Here is a 13,061-nt window from a genome sequence, read left to right on the forward strand (position 1 = left end):
GCAGTGCATGAATCGAAGAACATTGTTCATCGCTATTTTTTACATTACGCACGATCCCCTAGAAATTTCAATATTGGGAGAAAGAAGACGACATGACGTTGGTGAAGCAGGATGGTCCGAATAGTTATGCATAGTAGCGCTTCGTCCTTACGTGTCGGAGCGTCAAGTGGGGTAGCCCTTCCACTATACGAATTAGCGCGAGCAATTTACTCATCAGGACGCGGCTCTTTCATGCGAACGAATCTCCCGGCTACGCTCATCCACCGTCTTATTGGAACCCAAGTTAATGGATATGCCAGTCCTCCTCGGCTAGGAGGCTCAGAACTGCTACCCATCGACGACTTCTCTAGTCAAGTTCATATATGCATGAATATTTAACTGGTATTTTATTAACACTTTGCGTGTCATGGGCGTAATATTACGTCTATCTATTATATTGACTTTGTTTGCGTGAAACTGTAATATTTCGCCCATGGTACTTTTCCAGTTTACTGCATTGTAGTTCTGTTATTTCAAAAATCAACTGCTCGATAGAAAAAGAGTTCTATTAATGTCTTGAGGACGAAAAGTCCTCTGTAGCTACCGGCACCCTTATCTCAGCCTAGTTAGTGTGAAAATTCTTTGGAGGAAAGAACCGTTTATTAAGGGTGCAGTGACCCTTTTTGTCATCCAGGATTTTGAATAATTCGCTTGGAACAATGCTTTTGTATGATTTTCATGGTGTAAATAGTTCAAATTGAGAGTAATAAAAAAATTATGCATTTTATGGTGGTGCATCATTTGTTGCAACTTTTTTATTTTTCAAAAGCAGCAGGTTTTCATTATTAAAATATATATTTAAAATTTTGCAATAAATGTTATTCAACTCATTTATAAAGAAGAGCAAAGTCCATTTTTATTGCAATACACATCGATATAAATATATTTTTGATGCTAATGTTTTTAAAAAATTTGCGAATTTAGTAAAAATGGCTGGATTTTCCAGTAGGACTTTAAAATTAGCGGCCGGAACTCAAAGTGTTAAGTAACCTTAGTCCGCGGTCAGCTGGTAGAGGTTATTCAAACATTTTGTATAAATATACGTTAATTGCCATGAGAAAACATTCCCCTGGAACGGAAATCAAACTACGGACCTTTGGCTTTCCGGGCCACAGCGCCGACCACTACGCAATCTAGGTTCCTGATACCCCATGGCCATCGAACCGAGGTTTATGGTACCAGATGTTCGTGGTACTAGAGGTCCGTGGCTCGATTCCCGGTCCAGGGGGATTTTTTTCTCATGGCAATTCACGTATATTTCACCGCCGTTCACGCAGCAGTTCGACATATTGCACATGTTGTATAAATAGTAAAACTACGCTAGCAAGTAATTTTTTTGGGTTTGGTTAAATGTTTGTAAATTTAAAACGGAAGACTTTAGTCTTGGTTTTGCTGCATCTGGGTCTCGATAGATCCGTACTTCAGTATGTATTTGGATCATTAAAAATGTATTGTTAAATGAATATAATACACGATACGGCCTCCGGCGTTACTTTGTGGAACTGCTTCATTATAAAATAAAATAAAAATACTTTGTTCTACCCCACACTTTATTTTAAAGAGTACGACCCGGGTTTCTGCATATCATGATGATAGCATGATATGCCGAAACCCGGGTCGTACTATTTCAAATAAATTGTGGAATAGAACAAAGTATTTTTATTTTTTTATTTTATTTTATGAATATAATACCTCTGCGTTATTGCGTGTTCCGAGTAAACTATGACTTCGCGTTTATTGGGTGTTCAACTTCAAGTGATCAGCTATAAACAAGAAACTTTTATCCAAGTTAAAAGGTTGTAGATTAGGGAAAGATTCAATGGTTGACCCCAGTTGCACAGAGGAAAGGATTTATAAGGGACTATCAGTCCACTTTTTCAGGCTACGTAGGCCAGTCTCTTTCTCTGGTCTATCTCTCACTTCGAGAATTTAATTTGGGGTCGTCCGAAGGCTCGTGATTTGAACCCCAGACCCTCTGATAGTGGCTCAAGGCTTAACCCATTGGGTCATCATGTTCCCTCAGTACCCTTACTTACTCTATCCTCCTGAGTTTCATTTATTCACCTTTGAGTAGTCTTGGGCCCGAATGTACTCATATTCCGCGGCAAATGCGAATTCGGAAGTCGCTGATTACGAATTTGACCTCTGAACTGAAAGAATGTCAACATATTTGCGAATAAGAATGTAAATCAGAAAAAAATCTCATAAAACATAAAATCGGAATGAAAGTTGATATTTTATAGGTTTGAGAGGACGTGGATCACGAATTTGACATTGGAAATGTCTTTTTTATTTATTCTTGAGTGTAAATTTTATTTTATTTTTTTATGAATACATTCGAAGATATGCGCATAAACTATTTTATGTCAAATATCTGTTCGCTGAAAGTACGGAGAATCCACGTAATAATGCGATCTTGGGACTCGGCGAAGGCAGTCATTTTTAACTCACCGCAGGTCATGTCACGTTTTATTCGCCGCCTCGATTCCTTCCGTACCCACGAAAAAACTCCAGTTCCTTCGATTACCTCCGTTCCTATGCCTCGCTTCCGATGGACGCCCGACCTCCGTAGGTGATCCCGAAGCCAACCGGAGGAAGCGCTGTGAAGGCATTCAATGATTGGATAACTGCCTCCGGTTCCCAGCGCTACTGTGGATCAACTTAGATGATTACCGTCTCTCTATCTATCTTCTATACATATAAACTAGCACGCCTCCCGGCGTTACTAGGGCAGGGATGGCTAGTGACACGAAAATGTGTTGTTTCGATCCAGAAGGAAACGAAAATACCAGTCCTATGTCTAGTTTCCTTCTCGCAAAAAATTAAAGTCACCAAGGAGTTTAGTTTCGACCCGAGACGAAACTTTACTCTCAGGAACGAAACTAAACTAACTCGTAACTCCGCTGCTCATAGTTAAGTTTCGATCCCAGAAATTGAATGGAAGGGGATAAGGGGGAACAGTTTTAACCCATTACATGGCAGAATAAAAAGAGATTAAAACATTGAGCTTAAAAATCGGATGGCCAATTTGCGTTCACCGTTCGCTTGTTTGTGGTAAAAATACGAGTGCCCCATGAATCTAATGTAGGTGAACCTTTACTTCAGTCAACCATACTTCGTTCTCGCTGTTTGGGTCGAAACTTAACAGTTCAAAGGTGAAGCACGTGGTCCCTCCGGTGCAAAATGTGTTTCGTTCCCTCCCAGACGTTTAGATTTGGTTCGACCCGAAGTAGTTTCGACTCCAATATTGTTTCGAACATGAGTTTAGCTCCCCGGGTTCAATTCTTTTTCGTTTCTATATTTCGCTCCCGGTAACGAACCTATTGAAATTTTACTGCTTTTTAACTTTCGTTTAGTTTTGATTGTCATCCCTGTGCTCGGGATAGATAGTACCCAGAGAAGTGGAAAACTTGGAACTTGAAATTCATGATTATATAGAATTTTAATGTTTTCTCTTTGAGCGTGTCAAGAGGTTTGCCTGCCCGGCAGGATATCCACCCAAAGAAGTTGTACAGCGTGACGTATCATACGGTTGTGAGACAAGGACGCAGAAATTCGGCACAACCAGAAGTAACACTGCGGGCTTCGGGAGCATTAAATGCACCAACGTATTAACTTTGGTCGCAATTCATGTAGCGGACAGACAAACAGACCTTGTATTTTATAAATAGAGAAATGTGTGGCCTGAGCGTCAAATCCCCTCGCACCCGTAGGCCATCGCCTACATTCGTTATGATGCGTGATCTCGACAGCTGCGGGCGGCATACGAGTGAAAATGTCAAACATGAAAATTAATATATTTTGAATACAAATATTTCAGGACGCAAAAAAATCTTAAGGTAGAGAAAGAAACTTATGAAGCATCGCAAAGCACCATTAGGGAAAGTTCTTGTAATCTACAAATGATTCACGGTCGAAAGAACGTTACAATTCAGGTACCTAGTCATTTAGTGACGTCTTCGCCTCACAGGTGAACATTTTTCGCCTCCATTATAAACTGTAAATAATGTAATATAGTGTACAATGGAGTATAAAATAGTACATAATGGAATATACTGTAGTAAATAATTACATTATTTATAATATATAATGAAGACGAAAAGTTCAGCAGGAATAGTTCTTAACTCTAACTCTGACAACCAGCGAATCGGTTTCCAGAAAAAAAGCTGGGCCCTGAGATGGGACAATATGAGTTATTAGACATTAAAAAGATGCTATTAATACATTCGGGTATTACATAAGATTTTAGTCATAGTTTTCCTTTATTTGGGTTCTGATATATCCGCACTCCTGTATGTATTTGGATCATTATAAATGCATTGCTAAATAAATGAAATACCTATTACTATCTATTACTGTCTCTATTACACTGTATGTATTGCTTCGGTTCTAAGCTCTACATCCTTACATTACCAGCGCATAAGATTCCGGAAAAAAGAAGTTGCAACCTGAGATGGTAAAATATTACTCCAGGAGATAGAGGTAAAAATAGGACGTGATGCGCAGTAACATAGCGCATCCTTTCCATTTTAATAAGAAGTCCCCCCACCCCCCGGTCACGTCCGATTTTTCTGTTTTGAAGTAAATGGAGATAAGTAACTATTGATATTGTGAATGCGAATAAAAACTTGCAAACTTTCTTGGCTAAGCTATTGAAGTCTATTTTCTTATTTTCTCGATTGAAGATGATATTTTATCGTCATGAGATTATGATGCACTTATAAATATATTTTCGACAGCTAAAGCTCGGAAGGTCCGAAAGAAAAATACACTTAAATTTCAAATGAATTCGAATTTTTTCTTCACGACAATTTCTATCTCTACTACCAGCTGAAATTATTACTAAATAATTATTATTATTGTTAACATTTATAGTTTACATTTATTCTCTAAGTGTCTCCTGAAGTGGTAAGCTCAAAGTCATGGAAAATCTACGACCTGAACCTTCTCCGTACGTTAAAAACTCATTAGCTTGTTGCCTATTTATACCTTTCGCATTCATTAAATGAATTCCGATTTCGCGTCACAGAGAACGGCCCCATTGCATGATCTAAACGAAGTGACACAGTGATTTATTGCCGTGAACAAAATGAGAAGTGGATATGACGCCAGACGAGCAGGGTGTTACCATGAGAATGCTCGTGATGAGGAGAATTTTGAACAGCTCGTGTTGAGATGGCAGTGGGATGACGGAAATCCAACGCGATTGCCAAGAGGAGACAGCGCCTCTGATGACCCGAGGCCAAATAGTGCTCAGAAAACGCATGGGGCAATAAGGAGTATGCAGCTCTAAGAGCTATGTGAGACGCGCTGGGGGGGGGGGGGGCGAAAAACTCCGGAATTTCACGCCTTATTACTGTTTCATGCTTAATCCTCCCATTGTATGAGTTCAGCCGATGTATTTTACCGAAAACGAGACAAAAAAGTCGACAATTTCAAGAACTAATAAATGAAATTTCTACAATCAAGATCTACTAAACATACTTTGAGTTATGTATTTTCATCGGGTGTTGAGCTTAAATACAACACAGGATTCTAGGCTTCAAAATTCAAGGCTTATACACTATACATGCTTCAAATATTGACTTTTATCGATTCCACCAGTTTTTAACCCAATAATTCACCTAACGAATCGTCAAAAAGGTTTAAGTTTTGATACAATCAGTCGTAGGAAATGCTATTTCCTTCAACTTAAGTTGACAAAGTGCTCTTCGGCTTGTAACAGTTGTGGAAAATGGAATTTTCATGGAAGAAATCGATGAAGACGAGCAGCAAGCTAATTCGTTTTCAATTTCCGGAGACGGCAAAGGGTGCGGATCTTCGTTGGCGTTTCGCGATAACTTATGGCAATGAGACTCACTGCCCGTTATGGGAGTGGACGATAAAAATTGACTGATTTAACTTTATGCTAATTTTTAATCTCGAATTGATATTGATCTTGAATTGGTTCGACAGCCCAGTTATCGCGTACTCGGTAGACAATCCAATCAATAAATAGCTATGATGTCCTGTATTGTTTACCAGGGCGTCGTGGCTATAGGCGACCACTAAAATGATTCTTAACGCATTTATAAGCAGTTCGATCTGAGAGCAAGGTGGGACGAATGGCCACCAACATGACGATCCTCTCTCCGCGTTTTACGCAATTGCAAATATCCCACAATACATGACAATGAAATTGTTTTCGCGTCGTTGGAGGGGGCAATACCGCTTTGGATGAGCGACTGTGAAGGCCTTGTGCCTTGTCGACGCCTCATGTTGCTACACCCACTACCCGATTAACGCCTTTCCGCGTAAGCGCTGTTTCGCATCAACGCAATGCCGCAATAACGCTGTTTCGAATTAACGGTGTTCTACATTCACGCAGTTTATATTTTGAGACACCATCCGCGAGGCGCGGCGATCGCTTCCCTCTTCGCCTCCATCAGATCTGTATTCTTCCACAAATCTCTGTGAAGTTGAAAGGAATTTTTTTTATCTTTTGCAACTGAAAATTGTCAACAATGCATTTCATGAAAGAAGAAAGATGTTCTTAAGAGGCGTATCAAGGCGTAGGCCATTGCTGGTCAATGGATTCAATTGCATTATAAAAATTTCCACCTGTACCTGTTTACAAAGATTTGTGTGACGCCCAATCTCAAGTTCTATTAATAGATTTAACAATAGAAAAAAACAGAGGTATAGGGACCGTAGGCAATTTGAAAAGAAAACATATTGGCATGAATTTGTCTTACGACGTCTTCTTGCGGGATACCTTGACAACGACGCCGATACGCATTCAGGTTTTTTTTACATAGGTCGGACGCTTTTTTCTTCCCATGCACTCCATTATTTTTATTAATTCAAAAAGTGCTCACTTTCGTATGATCCAGCATAAACATTTCCCCGGATATATAATGACTGCATTTATTACGTATTACGTGTATAGGTACCGTATTACACATATTGTCTATCAGGCAAGGGCGGATACAGAAAAAACTCAAGGGGGAGGGGGGCGCAACATATCTTGAGTTGTCTTTACTTTTATCGTAATAAAAGATCACAGTCAAGTCACAGCCAAAGTATAAGAAAATTTTATTTAAAATGATTGTAAACATGTAAAAGATAATGCCACCTTATGATATGAAAAAGTTGCAATTGTGGTTTTGCAATGTTCGGCAATACGGGCGGATCCGCAAGGGGGGGGCGCGCGCCCCCTGCGCCCCCCATCTGTATCCGCCACTGCTATCAGGCTAGTTCTTCAGCGACTTTGTGATTGAGAGTGATATTAGATATTGATAATTTCATATGTATATAGTTTCTTTACTTTTTTCAATTTTGAAAGTCTTGAAAGACCCTATTTTGTATTTGGATCTCTGCTTGATGTTCATTGCGGCCCAAATGACGATTTCTCTTGGTGCGCTGTACGGAAAATAATAGTAGTCGTGCATTCTTATCGATAAATGAAATACTAATGAGCGTATTTAACTTGAAAATTCGTACCACTTCCAAAAATTCCTAAGGTAAAACATATTTTAATAAAATTTGGATTTCTTCATCATATTTGTCGCTAAAAAGACGAAAATGCGTAGTCAAAGAGTTGAAAGTCAAAATTCAAAGCAAATTAAAATAGGCTACCAGCATAGAAATAGCTCGTGTATTTTCTCTTTTTGTGATTGCCTTCAGCAGTACAATCATCCATTTCAAATACACATATTTTTGCTGCTAAAAGACCAAACCATTTGATGACTGTGATATAACCAAAAAAATTCACATAAAGTAGCTCGTGTGAGGGCTACTATTGCAGCATAAACTGTGCTCAAACTTCAATGTTCTTCATCCCAATAAAGTGCCTTATTACAGAGTAATATCACTATTATTAGAACAATGGTCGGTATTAATAATGCAGGTCGGAGAATATGGGTTAACGTGAAGAGTGATGCATGACAATTTCTTCTGTATCTCATGCAAAATTAAATGAATTTCCATAGGCGGATTTCGGGGTGGGGGGCACGTTCCCCCCATACGCCTAAAACATTGACAAAATTTTAATACGGTTATCATTACGTTCGATTTGATTAGTGCATTACGGAACCTCAATCATTTAATTTCATATTAATAGCTTTATATATTAAAGGGAATATTTCGTACAGTAATTTTTGTAAATATCTTATTTTTAACCTCAAGCATGAGAAGATCGTTTGCTTGTCAGACTCTTGTGCCCCCCTAAAAAATCCTGGATCCGCCATTGTGAATTTTAATCCCCATAGATAAACTTACAGACACACATGTTTATCCAGTTCACCGAAGAATTCACTTGTTTGGAACAATCGCGATAAAAAGGACCACATGCTTTCTAGTTGAATTAGCGCTGATAGTGTATACATGTGACAGCGAGGGCTCCTTCGGAGTCTTTTGTCATGTTGTTGATTGCACCACAGCGGTCGCTGGGAGATGAGAATTGGGGGCATTCCGTGATGGGAACTTGGGGTGGGTGTGTGTCCTTGGAGCGAGTGAATGACCTCATCCGGTGGCCTGACCAAATGTGAGCCTGCCAAGAGAAGGATAGACACCGAGAAGGGGGAACAAAACCATTTTGGAATATTAAATATGTCGTCGTAAGTTATTCGCGTTTTCATCGCAGCTTTTCGAGCGGTAACTAAAAGCTCCGATTTTGGCGTCGCTACATTATTTCGAAATTAACAGTATTCTTGTTTACCCTTGTTTAGTAATTCATGGAGTTCTTTTCCCCGAGCAGTTTGGATAAAGGCGATGCGTCTGTCGCAGAAGTGGCAACGCGTTCCGCGATTCTGCATTCCACTCGCCTGGGCTTTGATTTCATGAATAAGAGAGAATAAAAATAGGGGAATTAAGGAGGTCACGTTCCATTTAGACCATGTAAATAACGAGTATAATTAACGTAAAAATGCAGAGGAAATAAATATATATACAATTAATTGTGTCATATTAGAGGCATTTTTTCTTATAATTTAGTTGCTTGGCTTCTATTCTATGTACCTACTGCATTTATGCATTGTTAACCATGATTTATTCCGTTACATATAATTCAAATTTGTTTCATTATATTCCCATGTTAGAATATTTATTCAATGCCATACCGCAGAAAACTTATGAGAATTAAATGGATAGACCTAGTTAGTGATGCGGAAGTCCTAAGAAGAAAAGAAGAGAAAAGAAAGCGCATCAATTTAATCGGTCAAAACTTCTGACATGATGACCCGATTAAGAAAATTGTCGAGGGACAAGTAGAAGGCAAGAATGGAAAAGGAAAGTTGGCAGGAGAATTGAGCAGAGAACGGCGTCAAACCAATCTTAAAACAGTTGACGAATAATGATGAAGACGCGTTTTCAATTCATACATGTAAAATTATTGTTAATATTATAGAATTATCTTGAGAAAAGGTATGTTATATTTTCAATATTTCTCCATTCCTTGCACAATTACGGTACATATTTTTATGCACCAAATGGACCTTTTCCCCGATTTTTTTCTATAGTTTTCTTGTTCCTCTCATTCATGCATTCAATGCCCTGATGAAGGGAAAAATCGAGACGTCAAAACTGATCCATAAAAAGAACAACTGTTCACTGACAAATTCATGGTTAGACGTTGCTGCGGTTTTGTGGGAAAACCAATGTTCCAAATTTTGTCCAGTTGCACTCTCTTCTCACCATAGACCAAAGCTGCGTATGCAGGAGCTCGCACTCAAAACCTATCGACGAATTTGCATTAAATATATACTTTTCTTTCATTGCGGAAAAAAGCGGGTCCAGTAACTTTTGGACAGAGAGTGCCCACTACACGCGACACTGCACGGATTTGGGGGATCCCCGTTCGCTTCCAGGAAAGGGCGAATGATATTTCCCCTGAGGTAATTTTCCACATCGTAAGAACTTGGGAGTGACTCCGTAAAGATTCAGCTCAGGTTACTCCGCATTTTTTCTCGCTGCTATTCTTAATCAAACACCCAAGTTCGGCTTTAAACTTGGAACTATGTTGGAAGCTATGTTCACTAGCCGCATTTTTGTGAAGCATGTCAGATTGCATAAGTAACTTTCACAGCTAAAACCCAACATAAATCCTCGAAAAAAAGACGCTATAGCAGCCAAAAAAAGAATAAAATACTTGGCGTATTAGGTGTATCCTGATTTAAGTCGGCATTTCATGCTATTTTTAACTCAAAACGAATTAGTACCTACCACTTTTTGGGATAAACGTTCAGAACCAGATACCGCCTTGCGTTCAAATGACAATATGTTAATCCACATGAGATTCTTCAGCAGAGAAATTAAGTAGAATCTAGCGCGCTTTTCATTATCTCGAAAGGGGGAAAACTATTTTGACCGCAAAGCTCAAGACTTTCAAAGCTCGGATTTAGCCTTGGAACTTCCAAGTTGAAAGCCCGCGACGGTCGCGAAAGAACAGTGAGGCGGCGCTCACGACGCAGGAAATTTCAACAGGAGGAAAATCACTTTCCTTCCCCTTGGGTCGAACCGGGGTGCCCCATATTCTTGCCGATTACTCGCGTTGTACATTTTTTTCCTATAATAAAGGGATTTCTCTGTTAATTCCCATTATATTAGCTATAAACGATGATTTAATACCCCTGAAATAAGATTTTTCGAAAATTTTCAATTTTGCCTCCTCGGTAAAACTGACAGAAAAATGTTTCTTTTGTAGCAAACACTTTTTCGTTTCATTGTGTTCTGGTATCTCATCGCTCGAGATCACGGGTTTTGAGTTAAGCAAGAAAATTTTCGGAGAAGGAAAAGGTAATAGAGGAAAAGAGAGGTGAGGGACGGGGTAAGCATAACATTCAGCTCTGGGACGCTGCGAGGTGGGATAAGCCATAAGAGGTATATGAGCTAGAGCTTTGGAGAAAAAGCGCGAAAATTCACTGCATTAACTGCTTTCCGTATGTATTTCTCCCTTCCGAATGGGCCTTCCACTTCCGTCATTCTACACCATCCCGCAACACCTTCCGCCCCTCATTAGCGCCAAACAAGCCAGCCAACATCTCCCTACCCCGCCAAATCTCAGCTTCACTTGACTCACTTTCGCCAGGTGTCTGACACCTGGCGGTCAAAAATGAATTATGTTTATTTTTTTCTTATTACTAAATTCCCAGGAAAACAGGGAAATTATGATGAGAACTAAGAACGCAGGGTCAGAAGGAAGCTCTTTGGTTTTATGTTTCATTTTTACATTCCCACGCCTCCCCAGAGTTATGAAATATGTAATTGTCAGTGGCGTAGCCAGGGAGGGGGTGCGGACCGCCCGAAATATAAAAACACAATCATTTTCTTTCTTAAAAGAAAACAAAATATTGAAAATCATGAATTTAAAAAGTATTTCTTTACCAAATGAAGTTTTTTCGATTATGAAAATTGTTAAAATTAGTTTAAAACCCATTACTTAGTACCCTGTTTTTAAAAAATTCCTCCCCCTGGTTTTGGACCCCCCCCCCCCCCCGAACGAAATTCCTGGCTACGCCACTGGTAATTGTGTTTTTGATTGTTGCAAATTTGCATACTAAGCTTTGATGTCTCAATTGAATCGCCATGCCGATCAATTCTTCGTGCCACAGCTCCTTCTTACCGCAGAAGCTGTACGAAGGTGTCCATCATGATCCTGAGGAAAATTGTATGTAGGAGAAACATGCTGAGGAATGGCCCCTACGATCATGGAGCATGCAAGAGGGACAAAACAGAAAAAATTTAACTAGTCTGATATTGAAGAACACACATGGAGTTAGGCAGGGCATAACATTAATTTTGAAAGGGCAAAGATATTGGTACAGTAGAGCCGCTTATGACCACGGCAGATTAAAGAAGCCTTGGAAATCCACAAGATAGAAAACTTCAACTACGGCATTAGCCAGACCCCATCAGTAACATGGAAGAGAGTGCCAGCCAATCAGCGTTCAGCGGAATGCAGGGAAGCACTATACAGCAAGCAAAATAATGAGCTACTCACCTTCAACCTGAAGACTAGAGCAGGATGGCTTTCGAAACTGTCGTCACTCGTGACAGATGAACATGGCTGGAGTACCCAGAGAGCTACACTATTCGAATATTCCTCATCTTAATGTGGTTTATCATCCAGACTATGGGACGCTGTGAGCTGTGATGAGCCATAAGAGGTATATGAGTTCGAGCTTTGGAGAAAACGTGCTAAAATTCACTGCATTAATTGCCTTCCATACGTATTTCTCCCTTCCGAGAGGGCCTTCCACTTCCTGTCATTCTACACCATTCCGCAACACCTTCCGTGTCTAGTGACAGATGAACATTGCTGGAGTACCCAGAGAACTGCAGTATTCGAATATTCTTCACCTTATTTTTATTTATCATCCAGAGTCTTTCTCCATTTTTGCCCCTTTCCCAGATGAACTAGATTTTTCCCCTCTCCCTTGCGTGCCTCCAACCCTTCCAACTCCTTGTGATAAATCACCTTGGTTGTAACCTCCCCCATTTATCCCTCATCTACCACCCCCTGTGGGTCAAGTGGGAGAGGAAAAAGGAGGTACCACAATACATAAGTATTTTGATATGAAAAGAAATAAACCTGAACCAAACCTGCAAATGCAATAGTAGACTCGAGGACATGATACATATGTAAAACTTGGACTGATAGAGCTTCGGTCGCAACCAAGATAATAAAGCAACTGGTATTAATTGACAAAATATGCTGCCAACACTCTTGAAGTCAGCAGCACCAATGATGGACACTGGCAATCGATACGGCAACCCACTCTCAATCACCCTTCATGAAAGCCCACAAGACCGCCTTAATTGGGTAGTTTCCTTCATCAAAGAAAACAAAAGGCATTGATTGCGATTTGTTATCCACCATTAGTGTATTCATAATATACAAATTATTTGATTTTAGAAATACCGGTTTATACAAATGGCAAGGGTCAATTTTATCCTCATTTGAAAAAGGCCAGATTGGCGCCCATGCGATGCCACTCCACGTGACGTCACAGGGACCTAGTTTCTACACGAGTAGATGGAGTTCT

This window comes from Ischnura elegans, chromosome X, assembly GCF_921293095.1.
Source record: "Ischnura elegans chromosome X, ioIscEleg1.1, whole genome shotgun sequence".
In the NCBI taxonomy this organism is placed as follows: domain Eukaryota; kingdom Metazoa; phylum Arthropoda; class Insecta; order Odonata; family Coenagrionidae; genus Ischnura; species Ischnura elegans.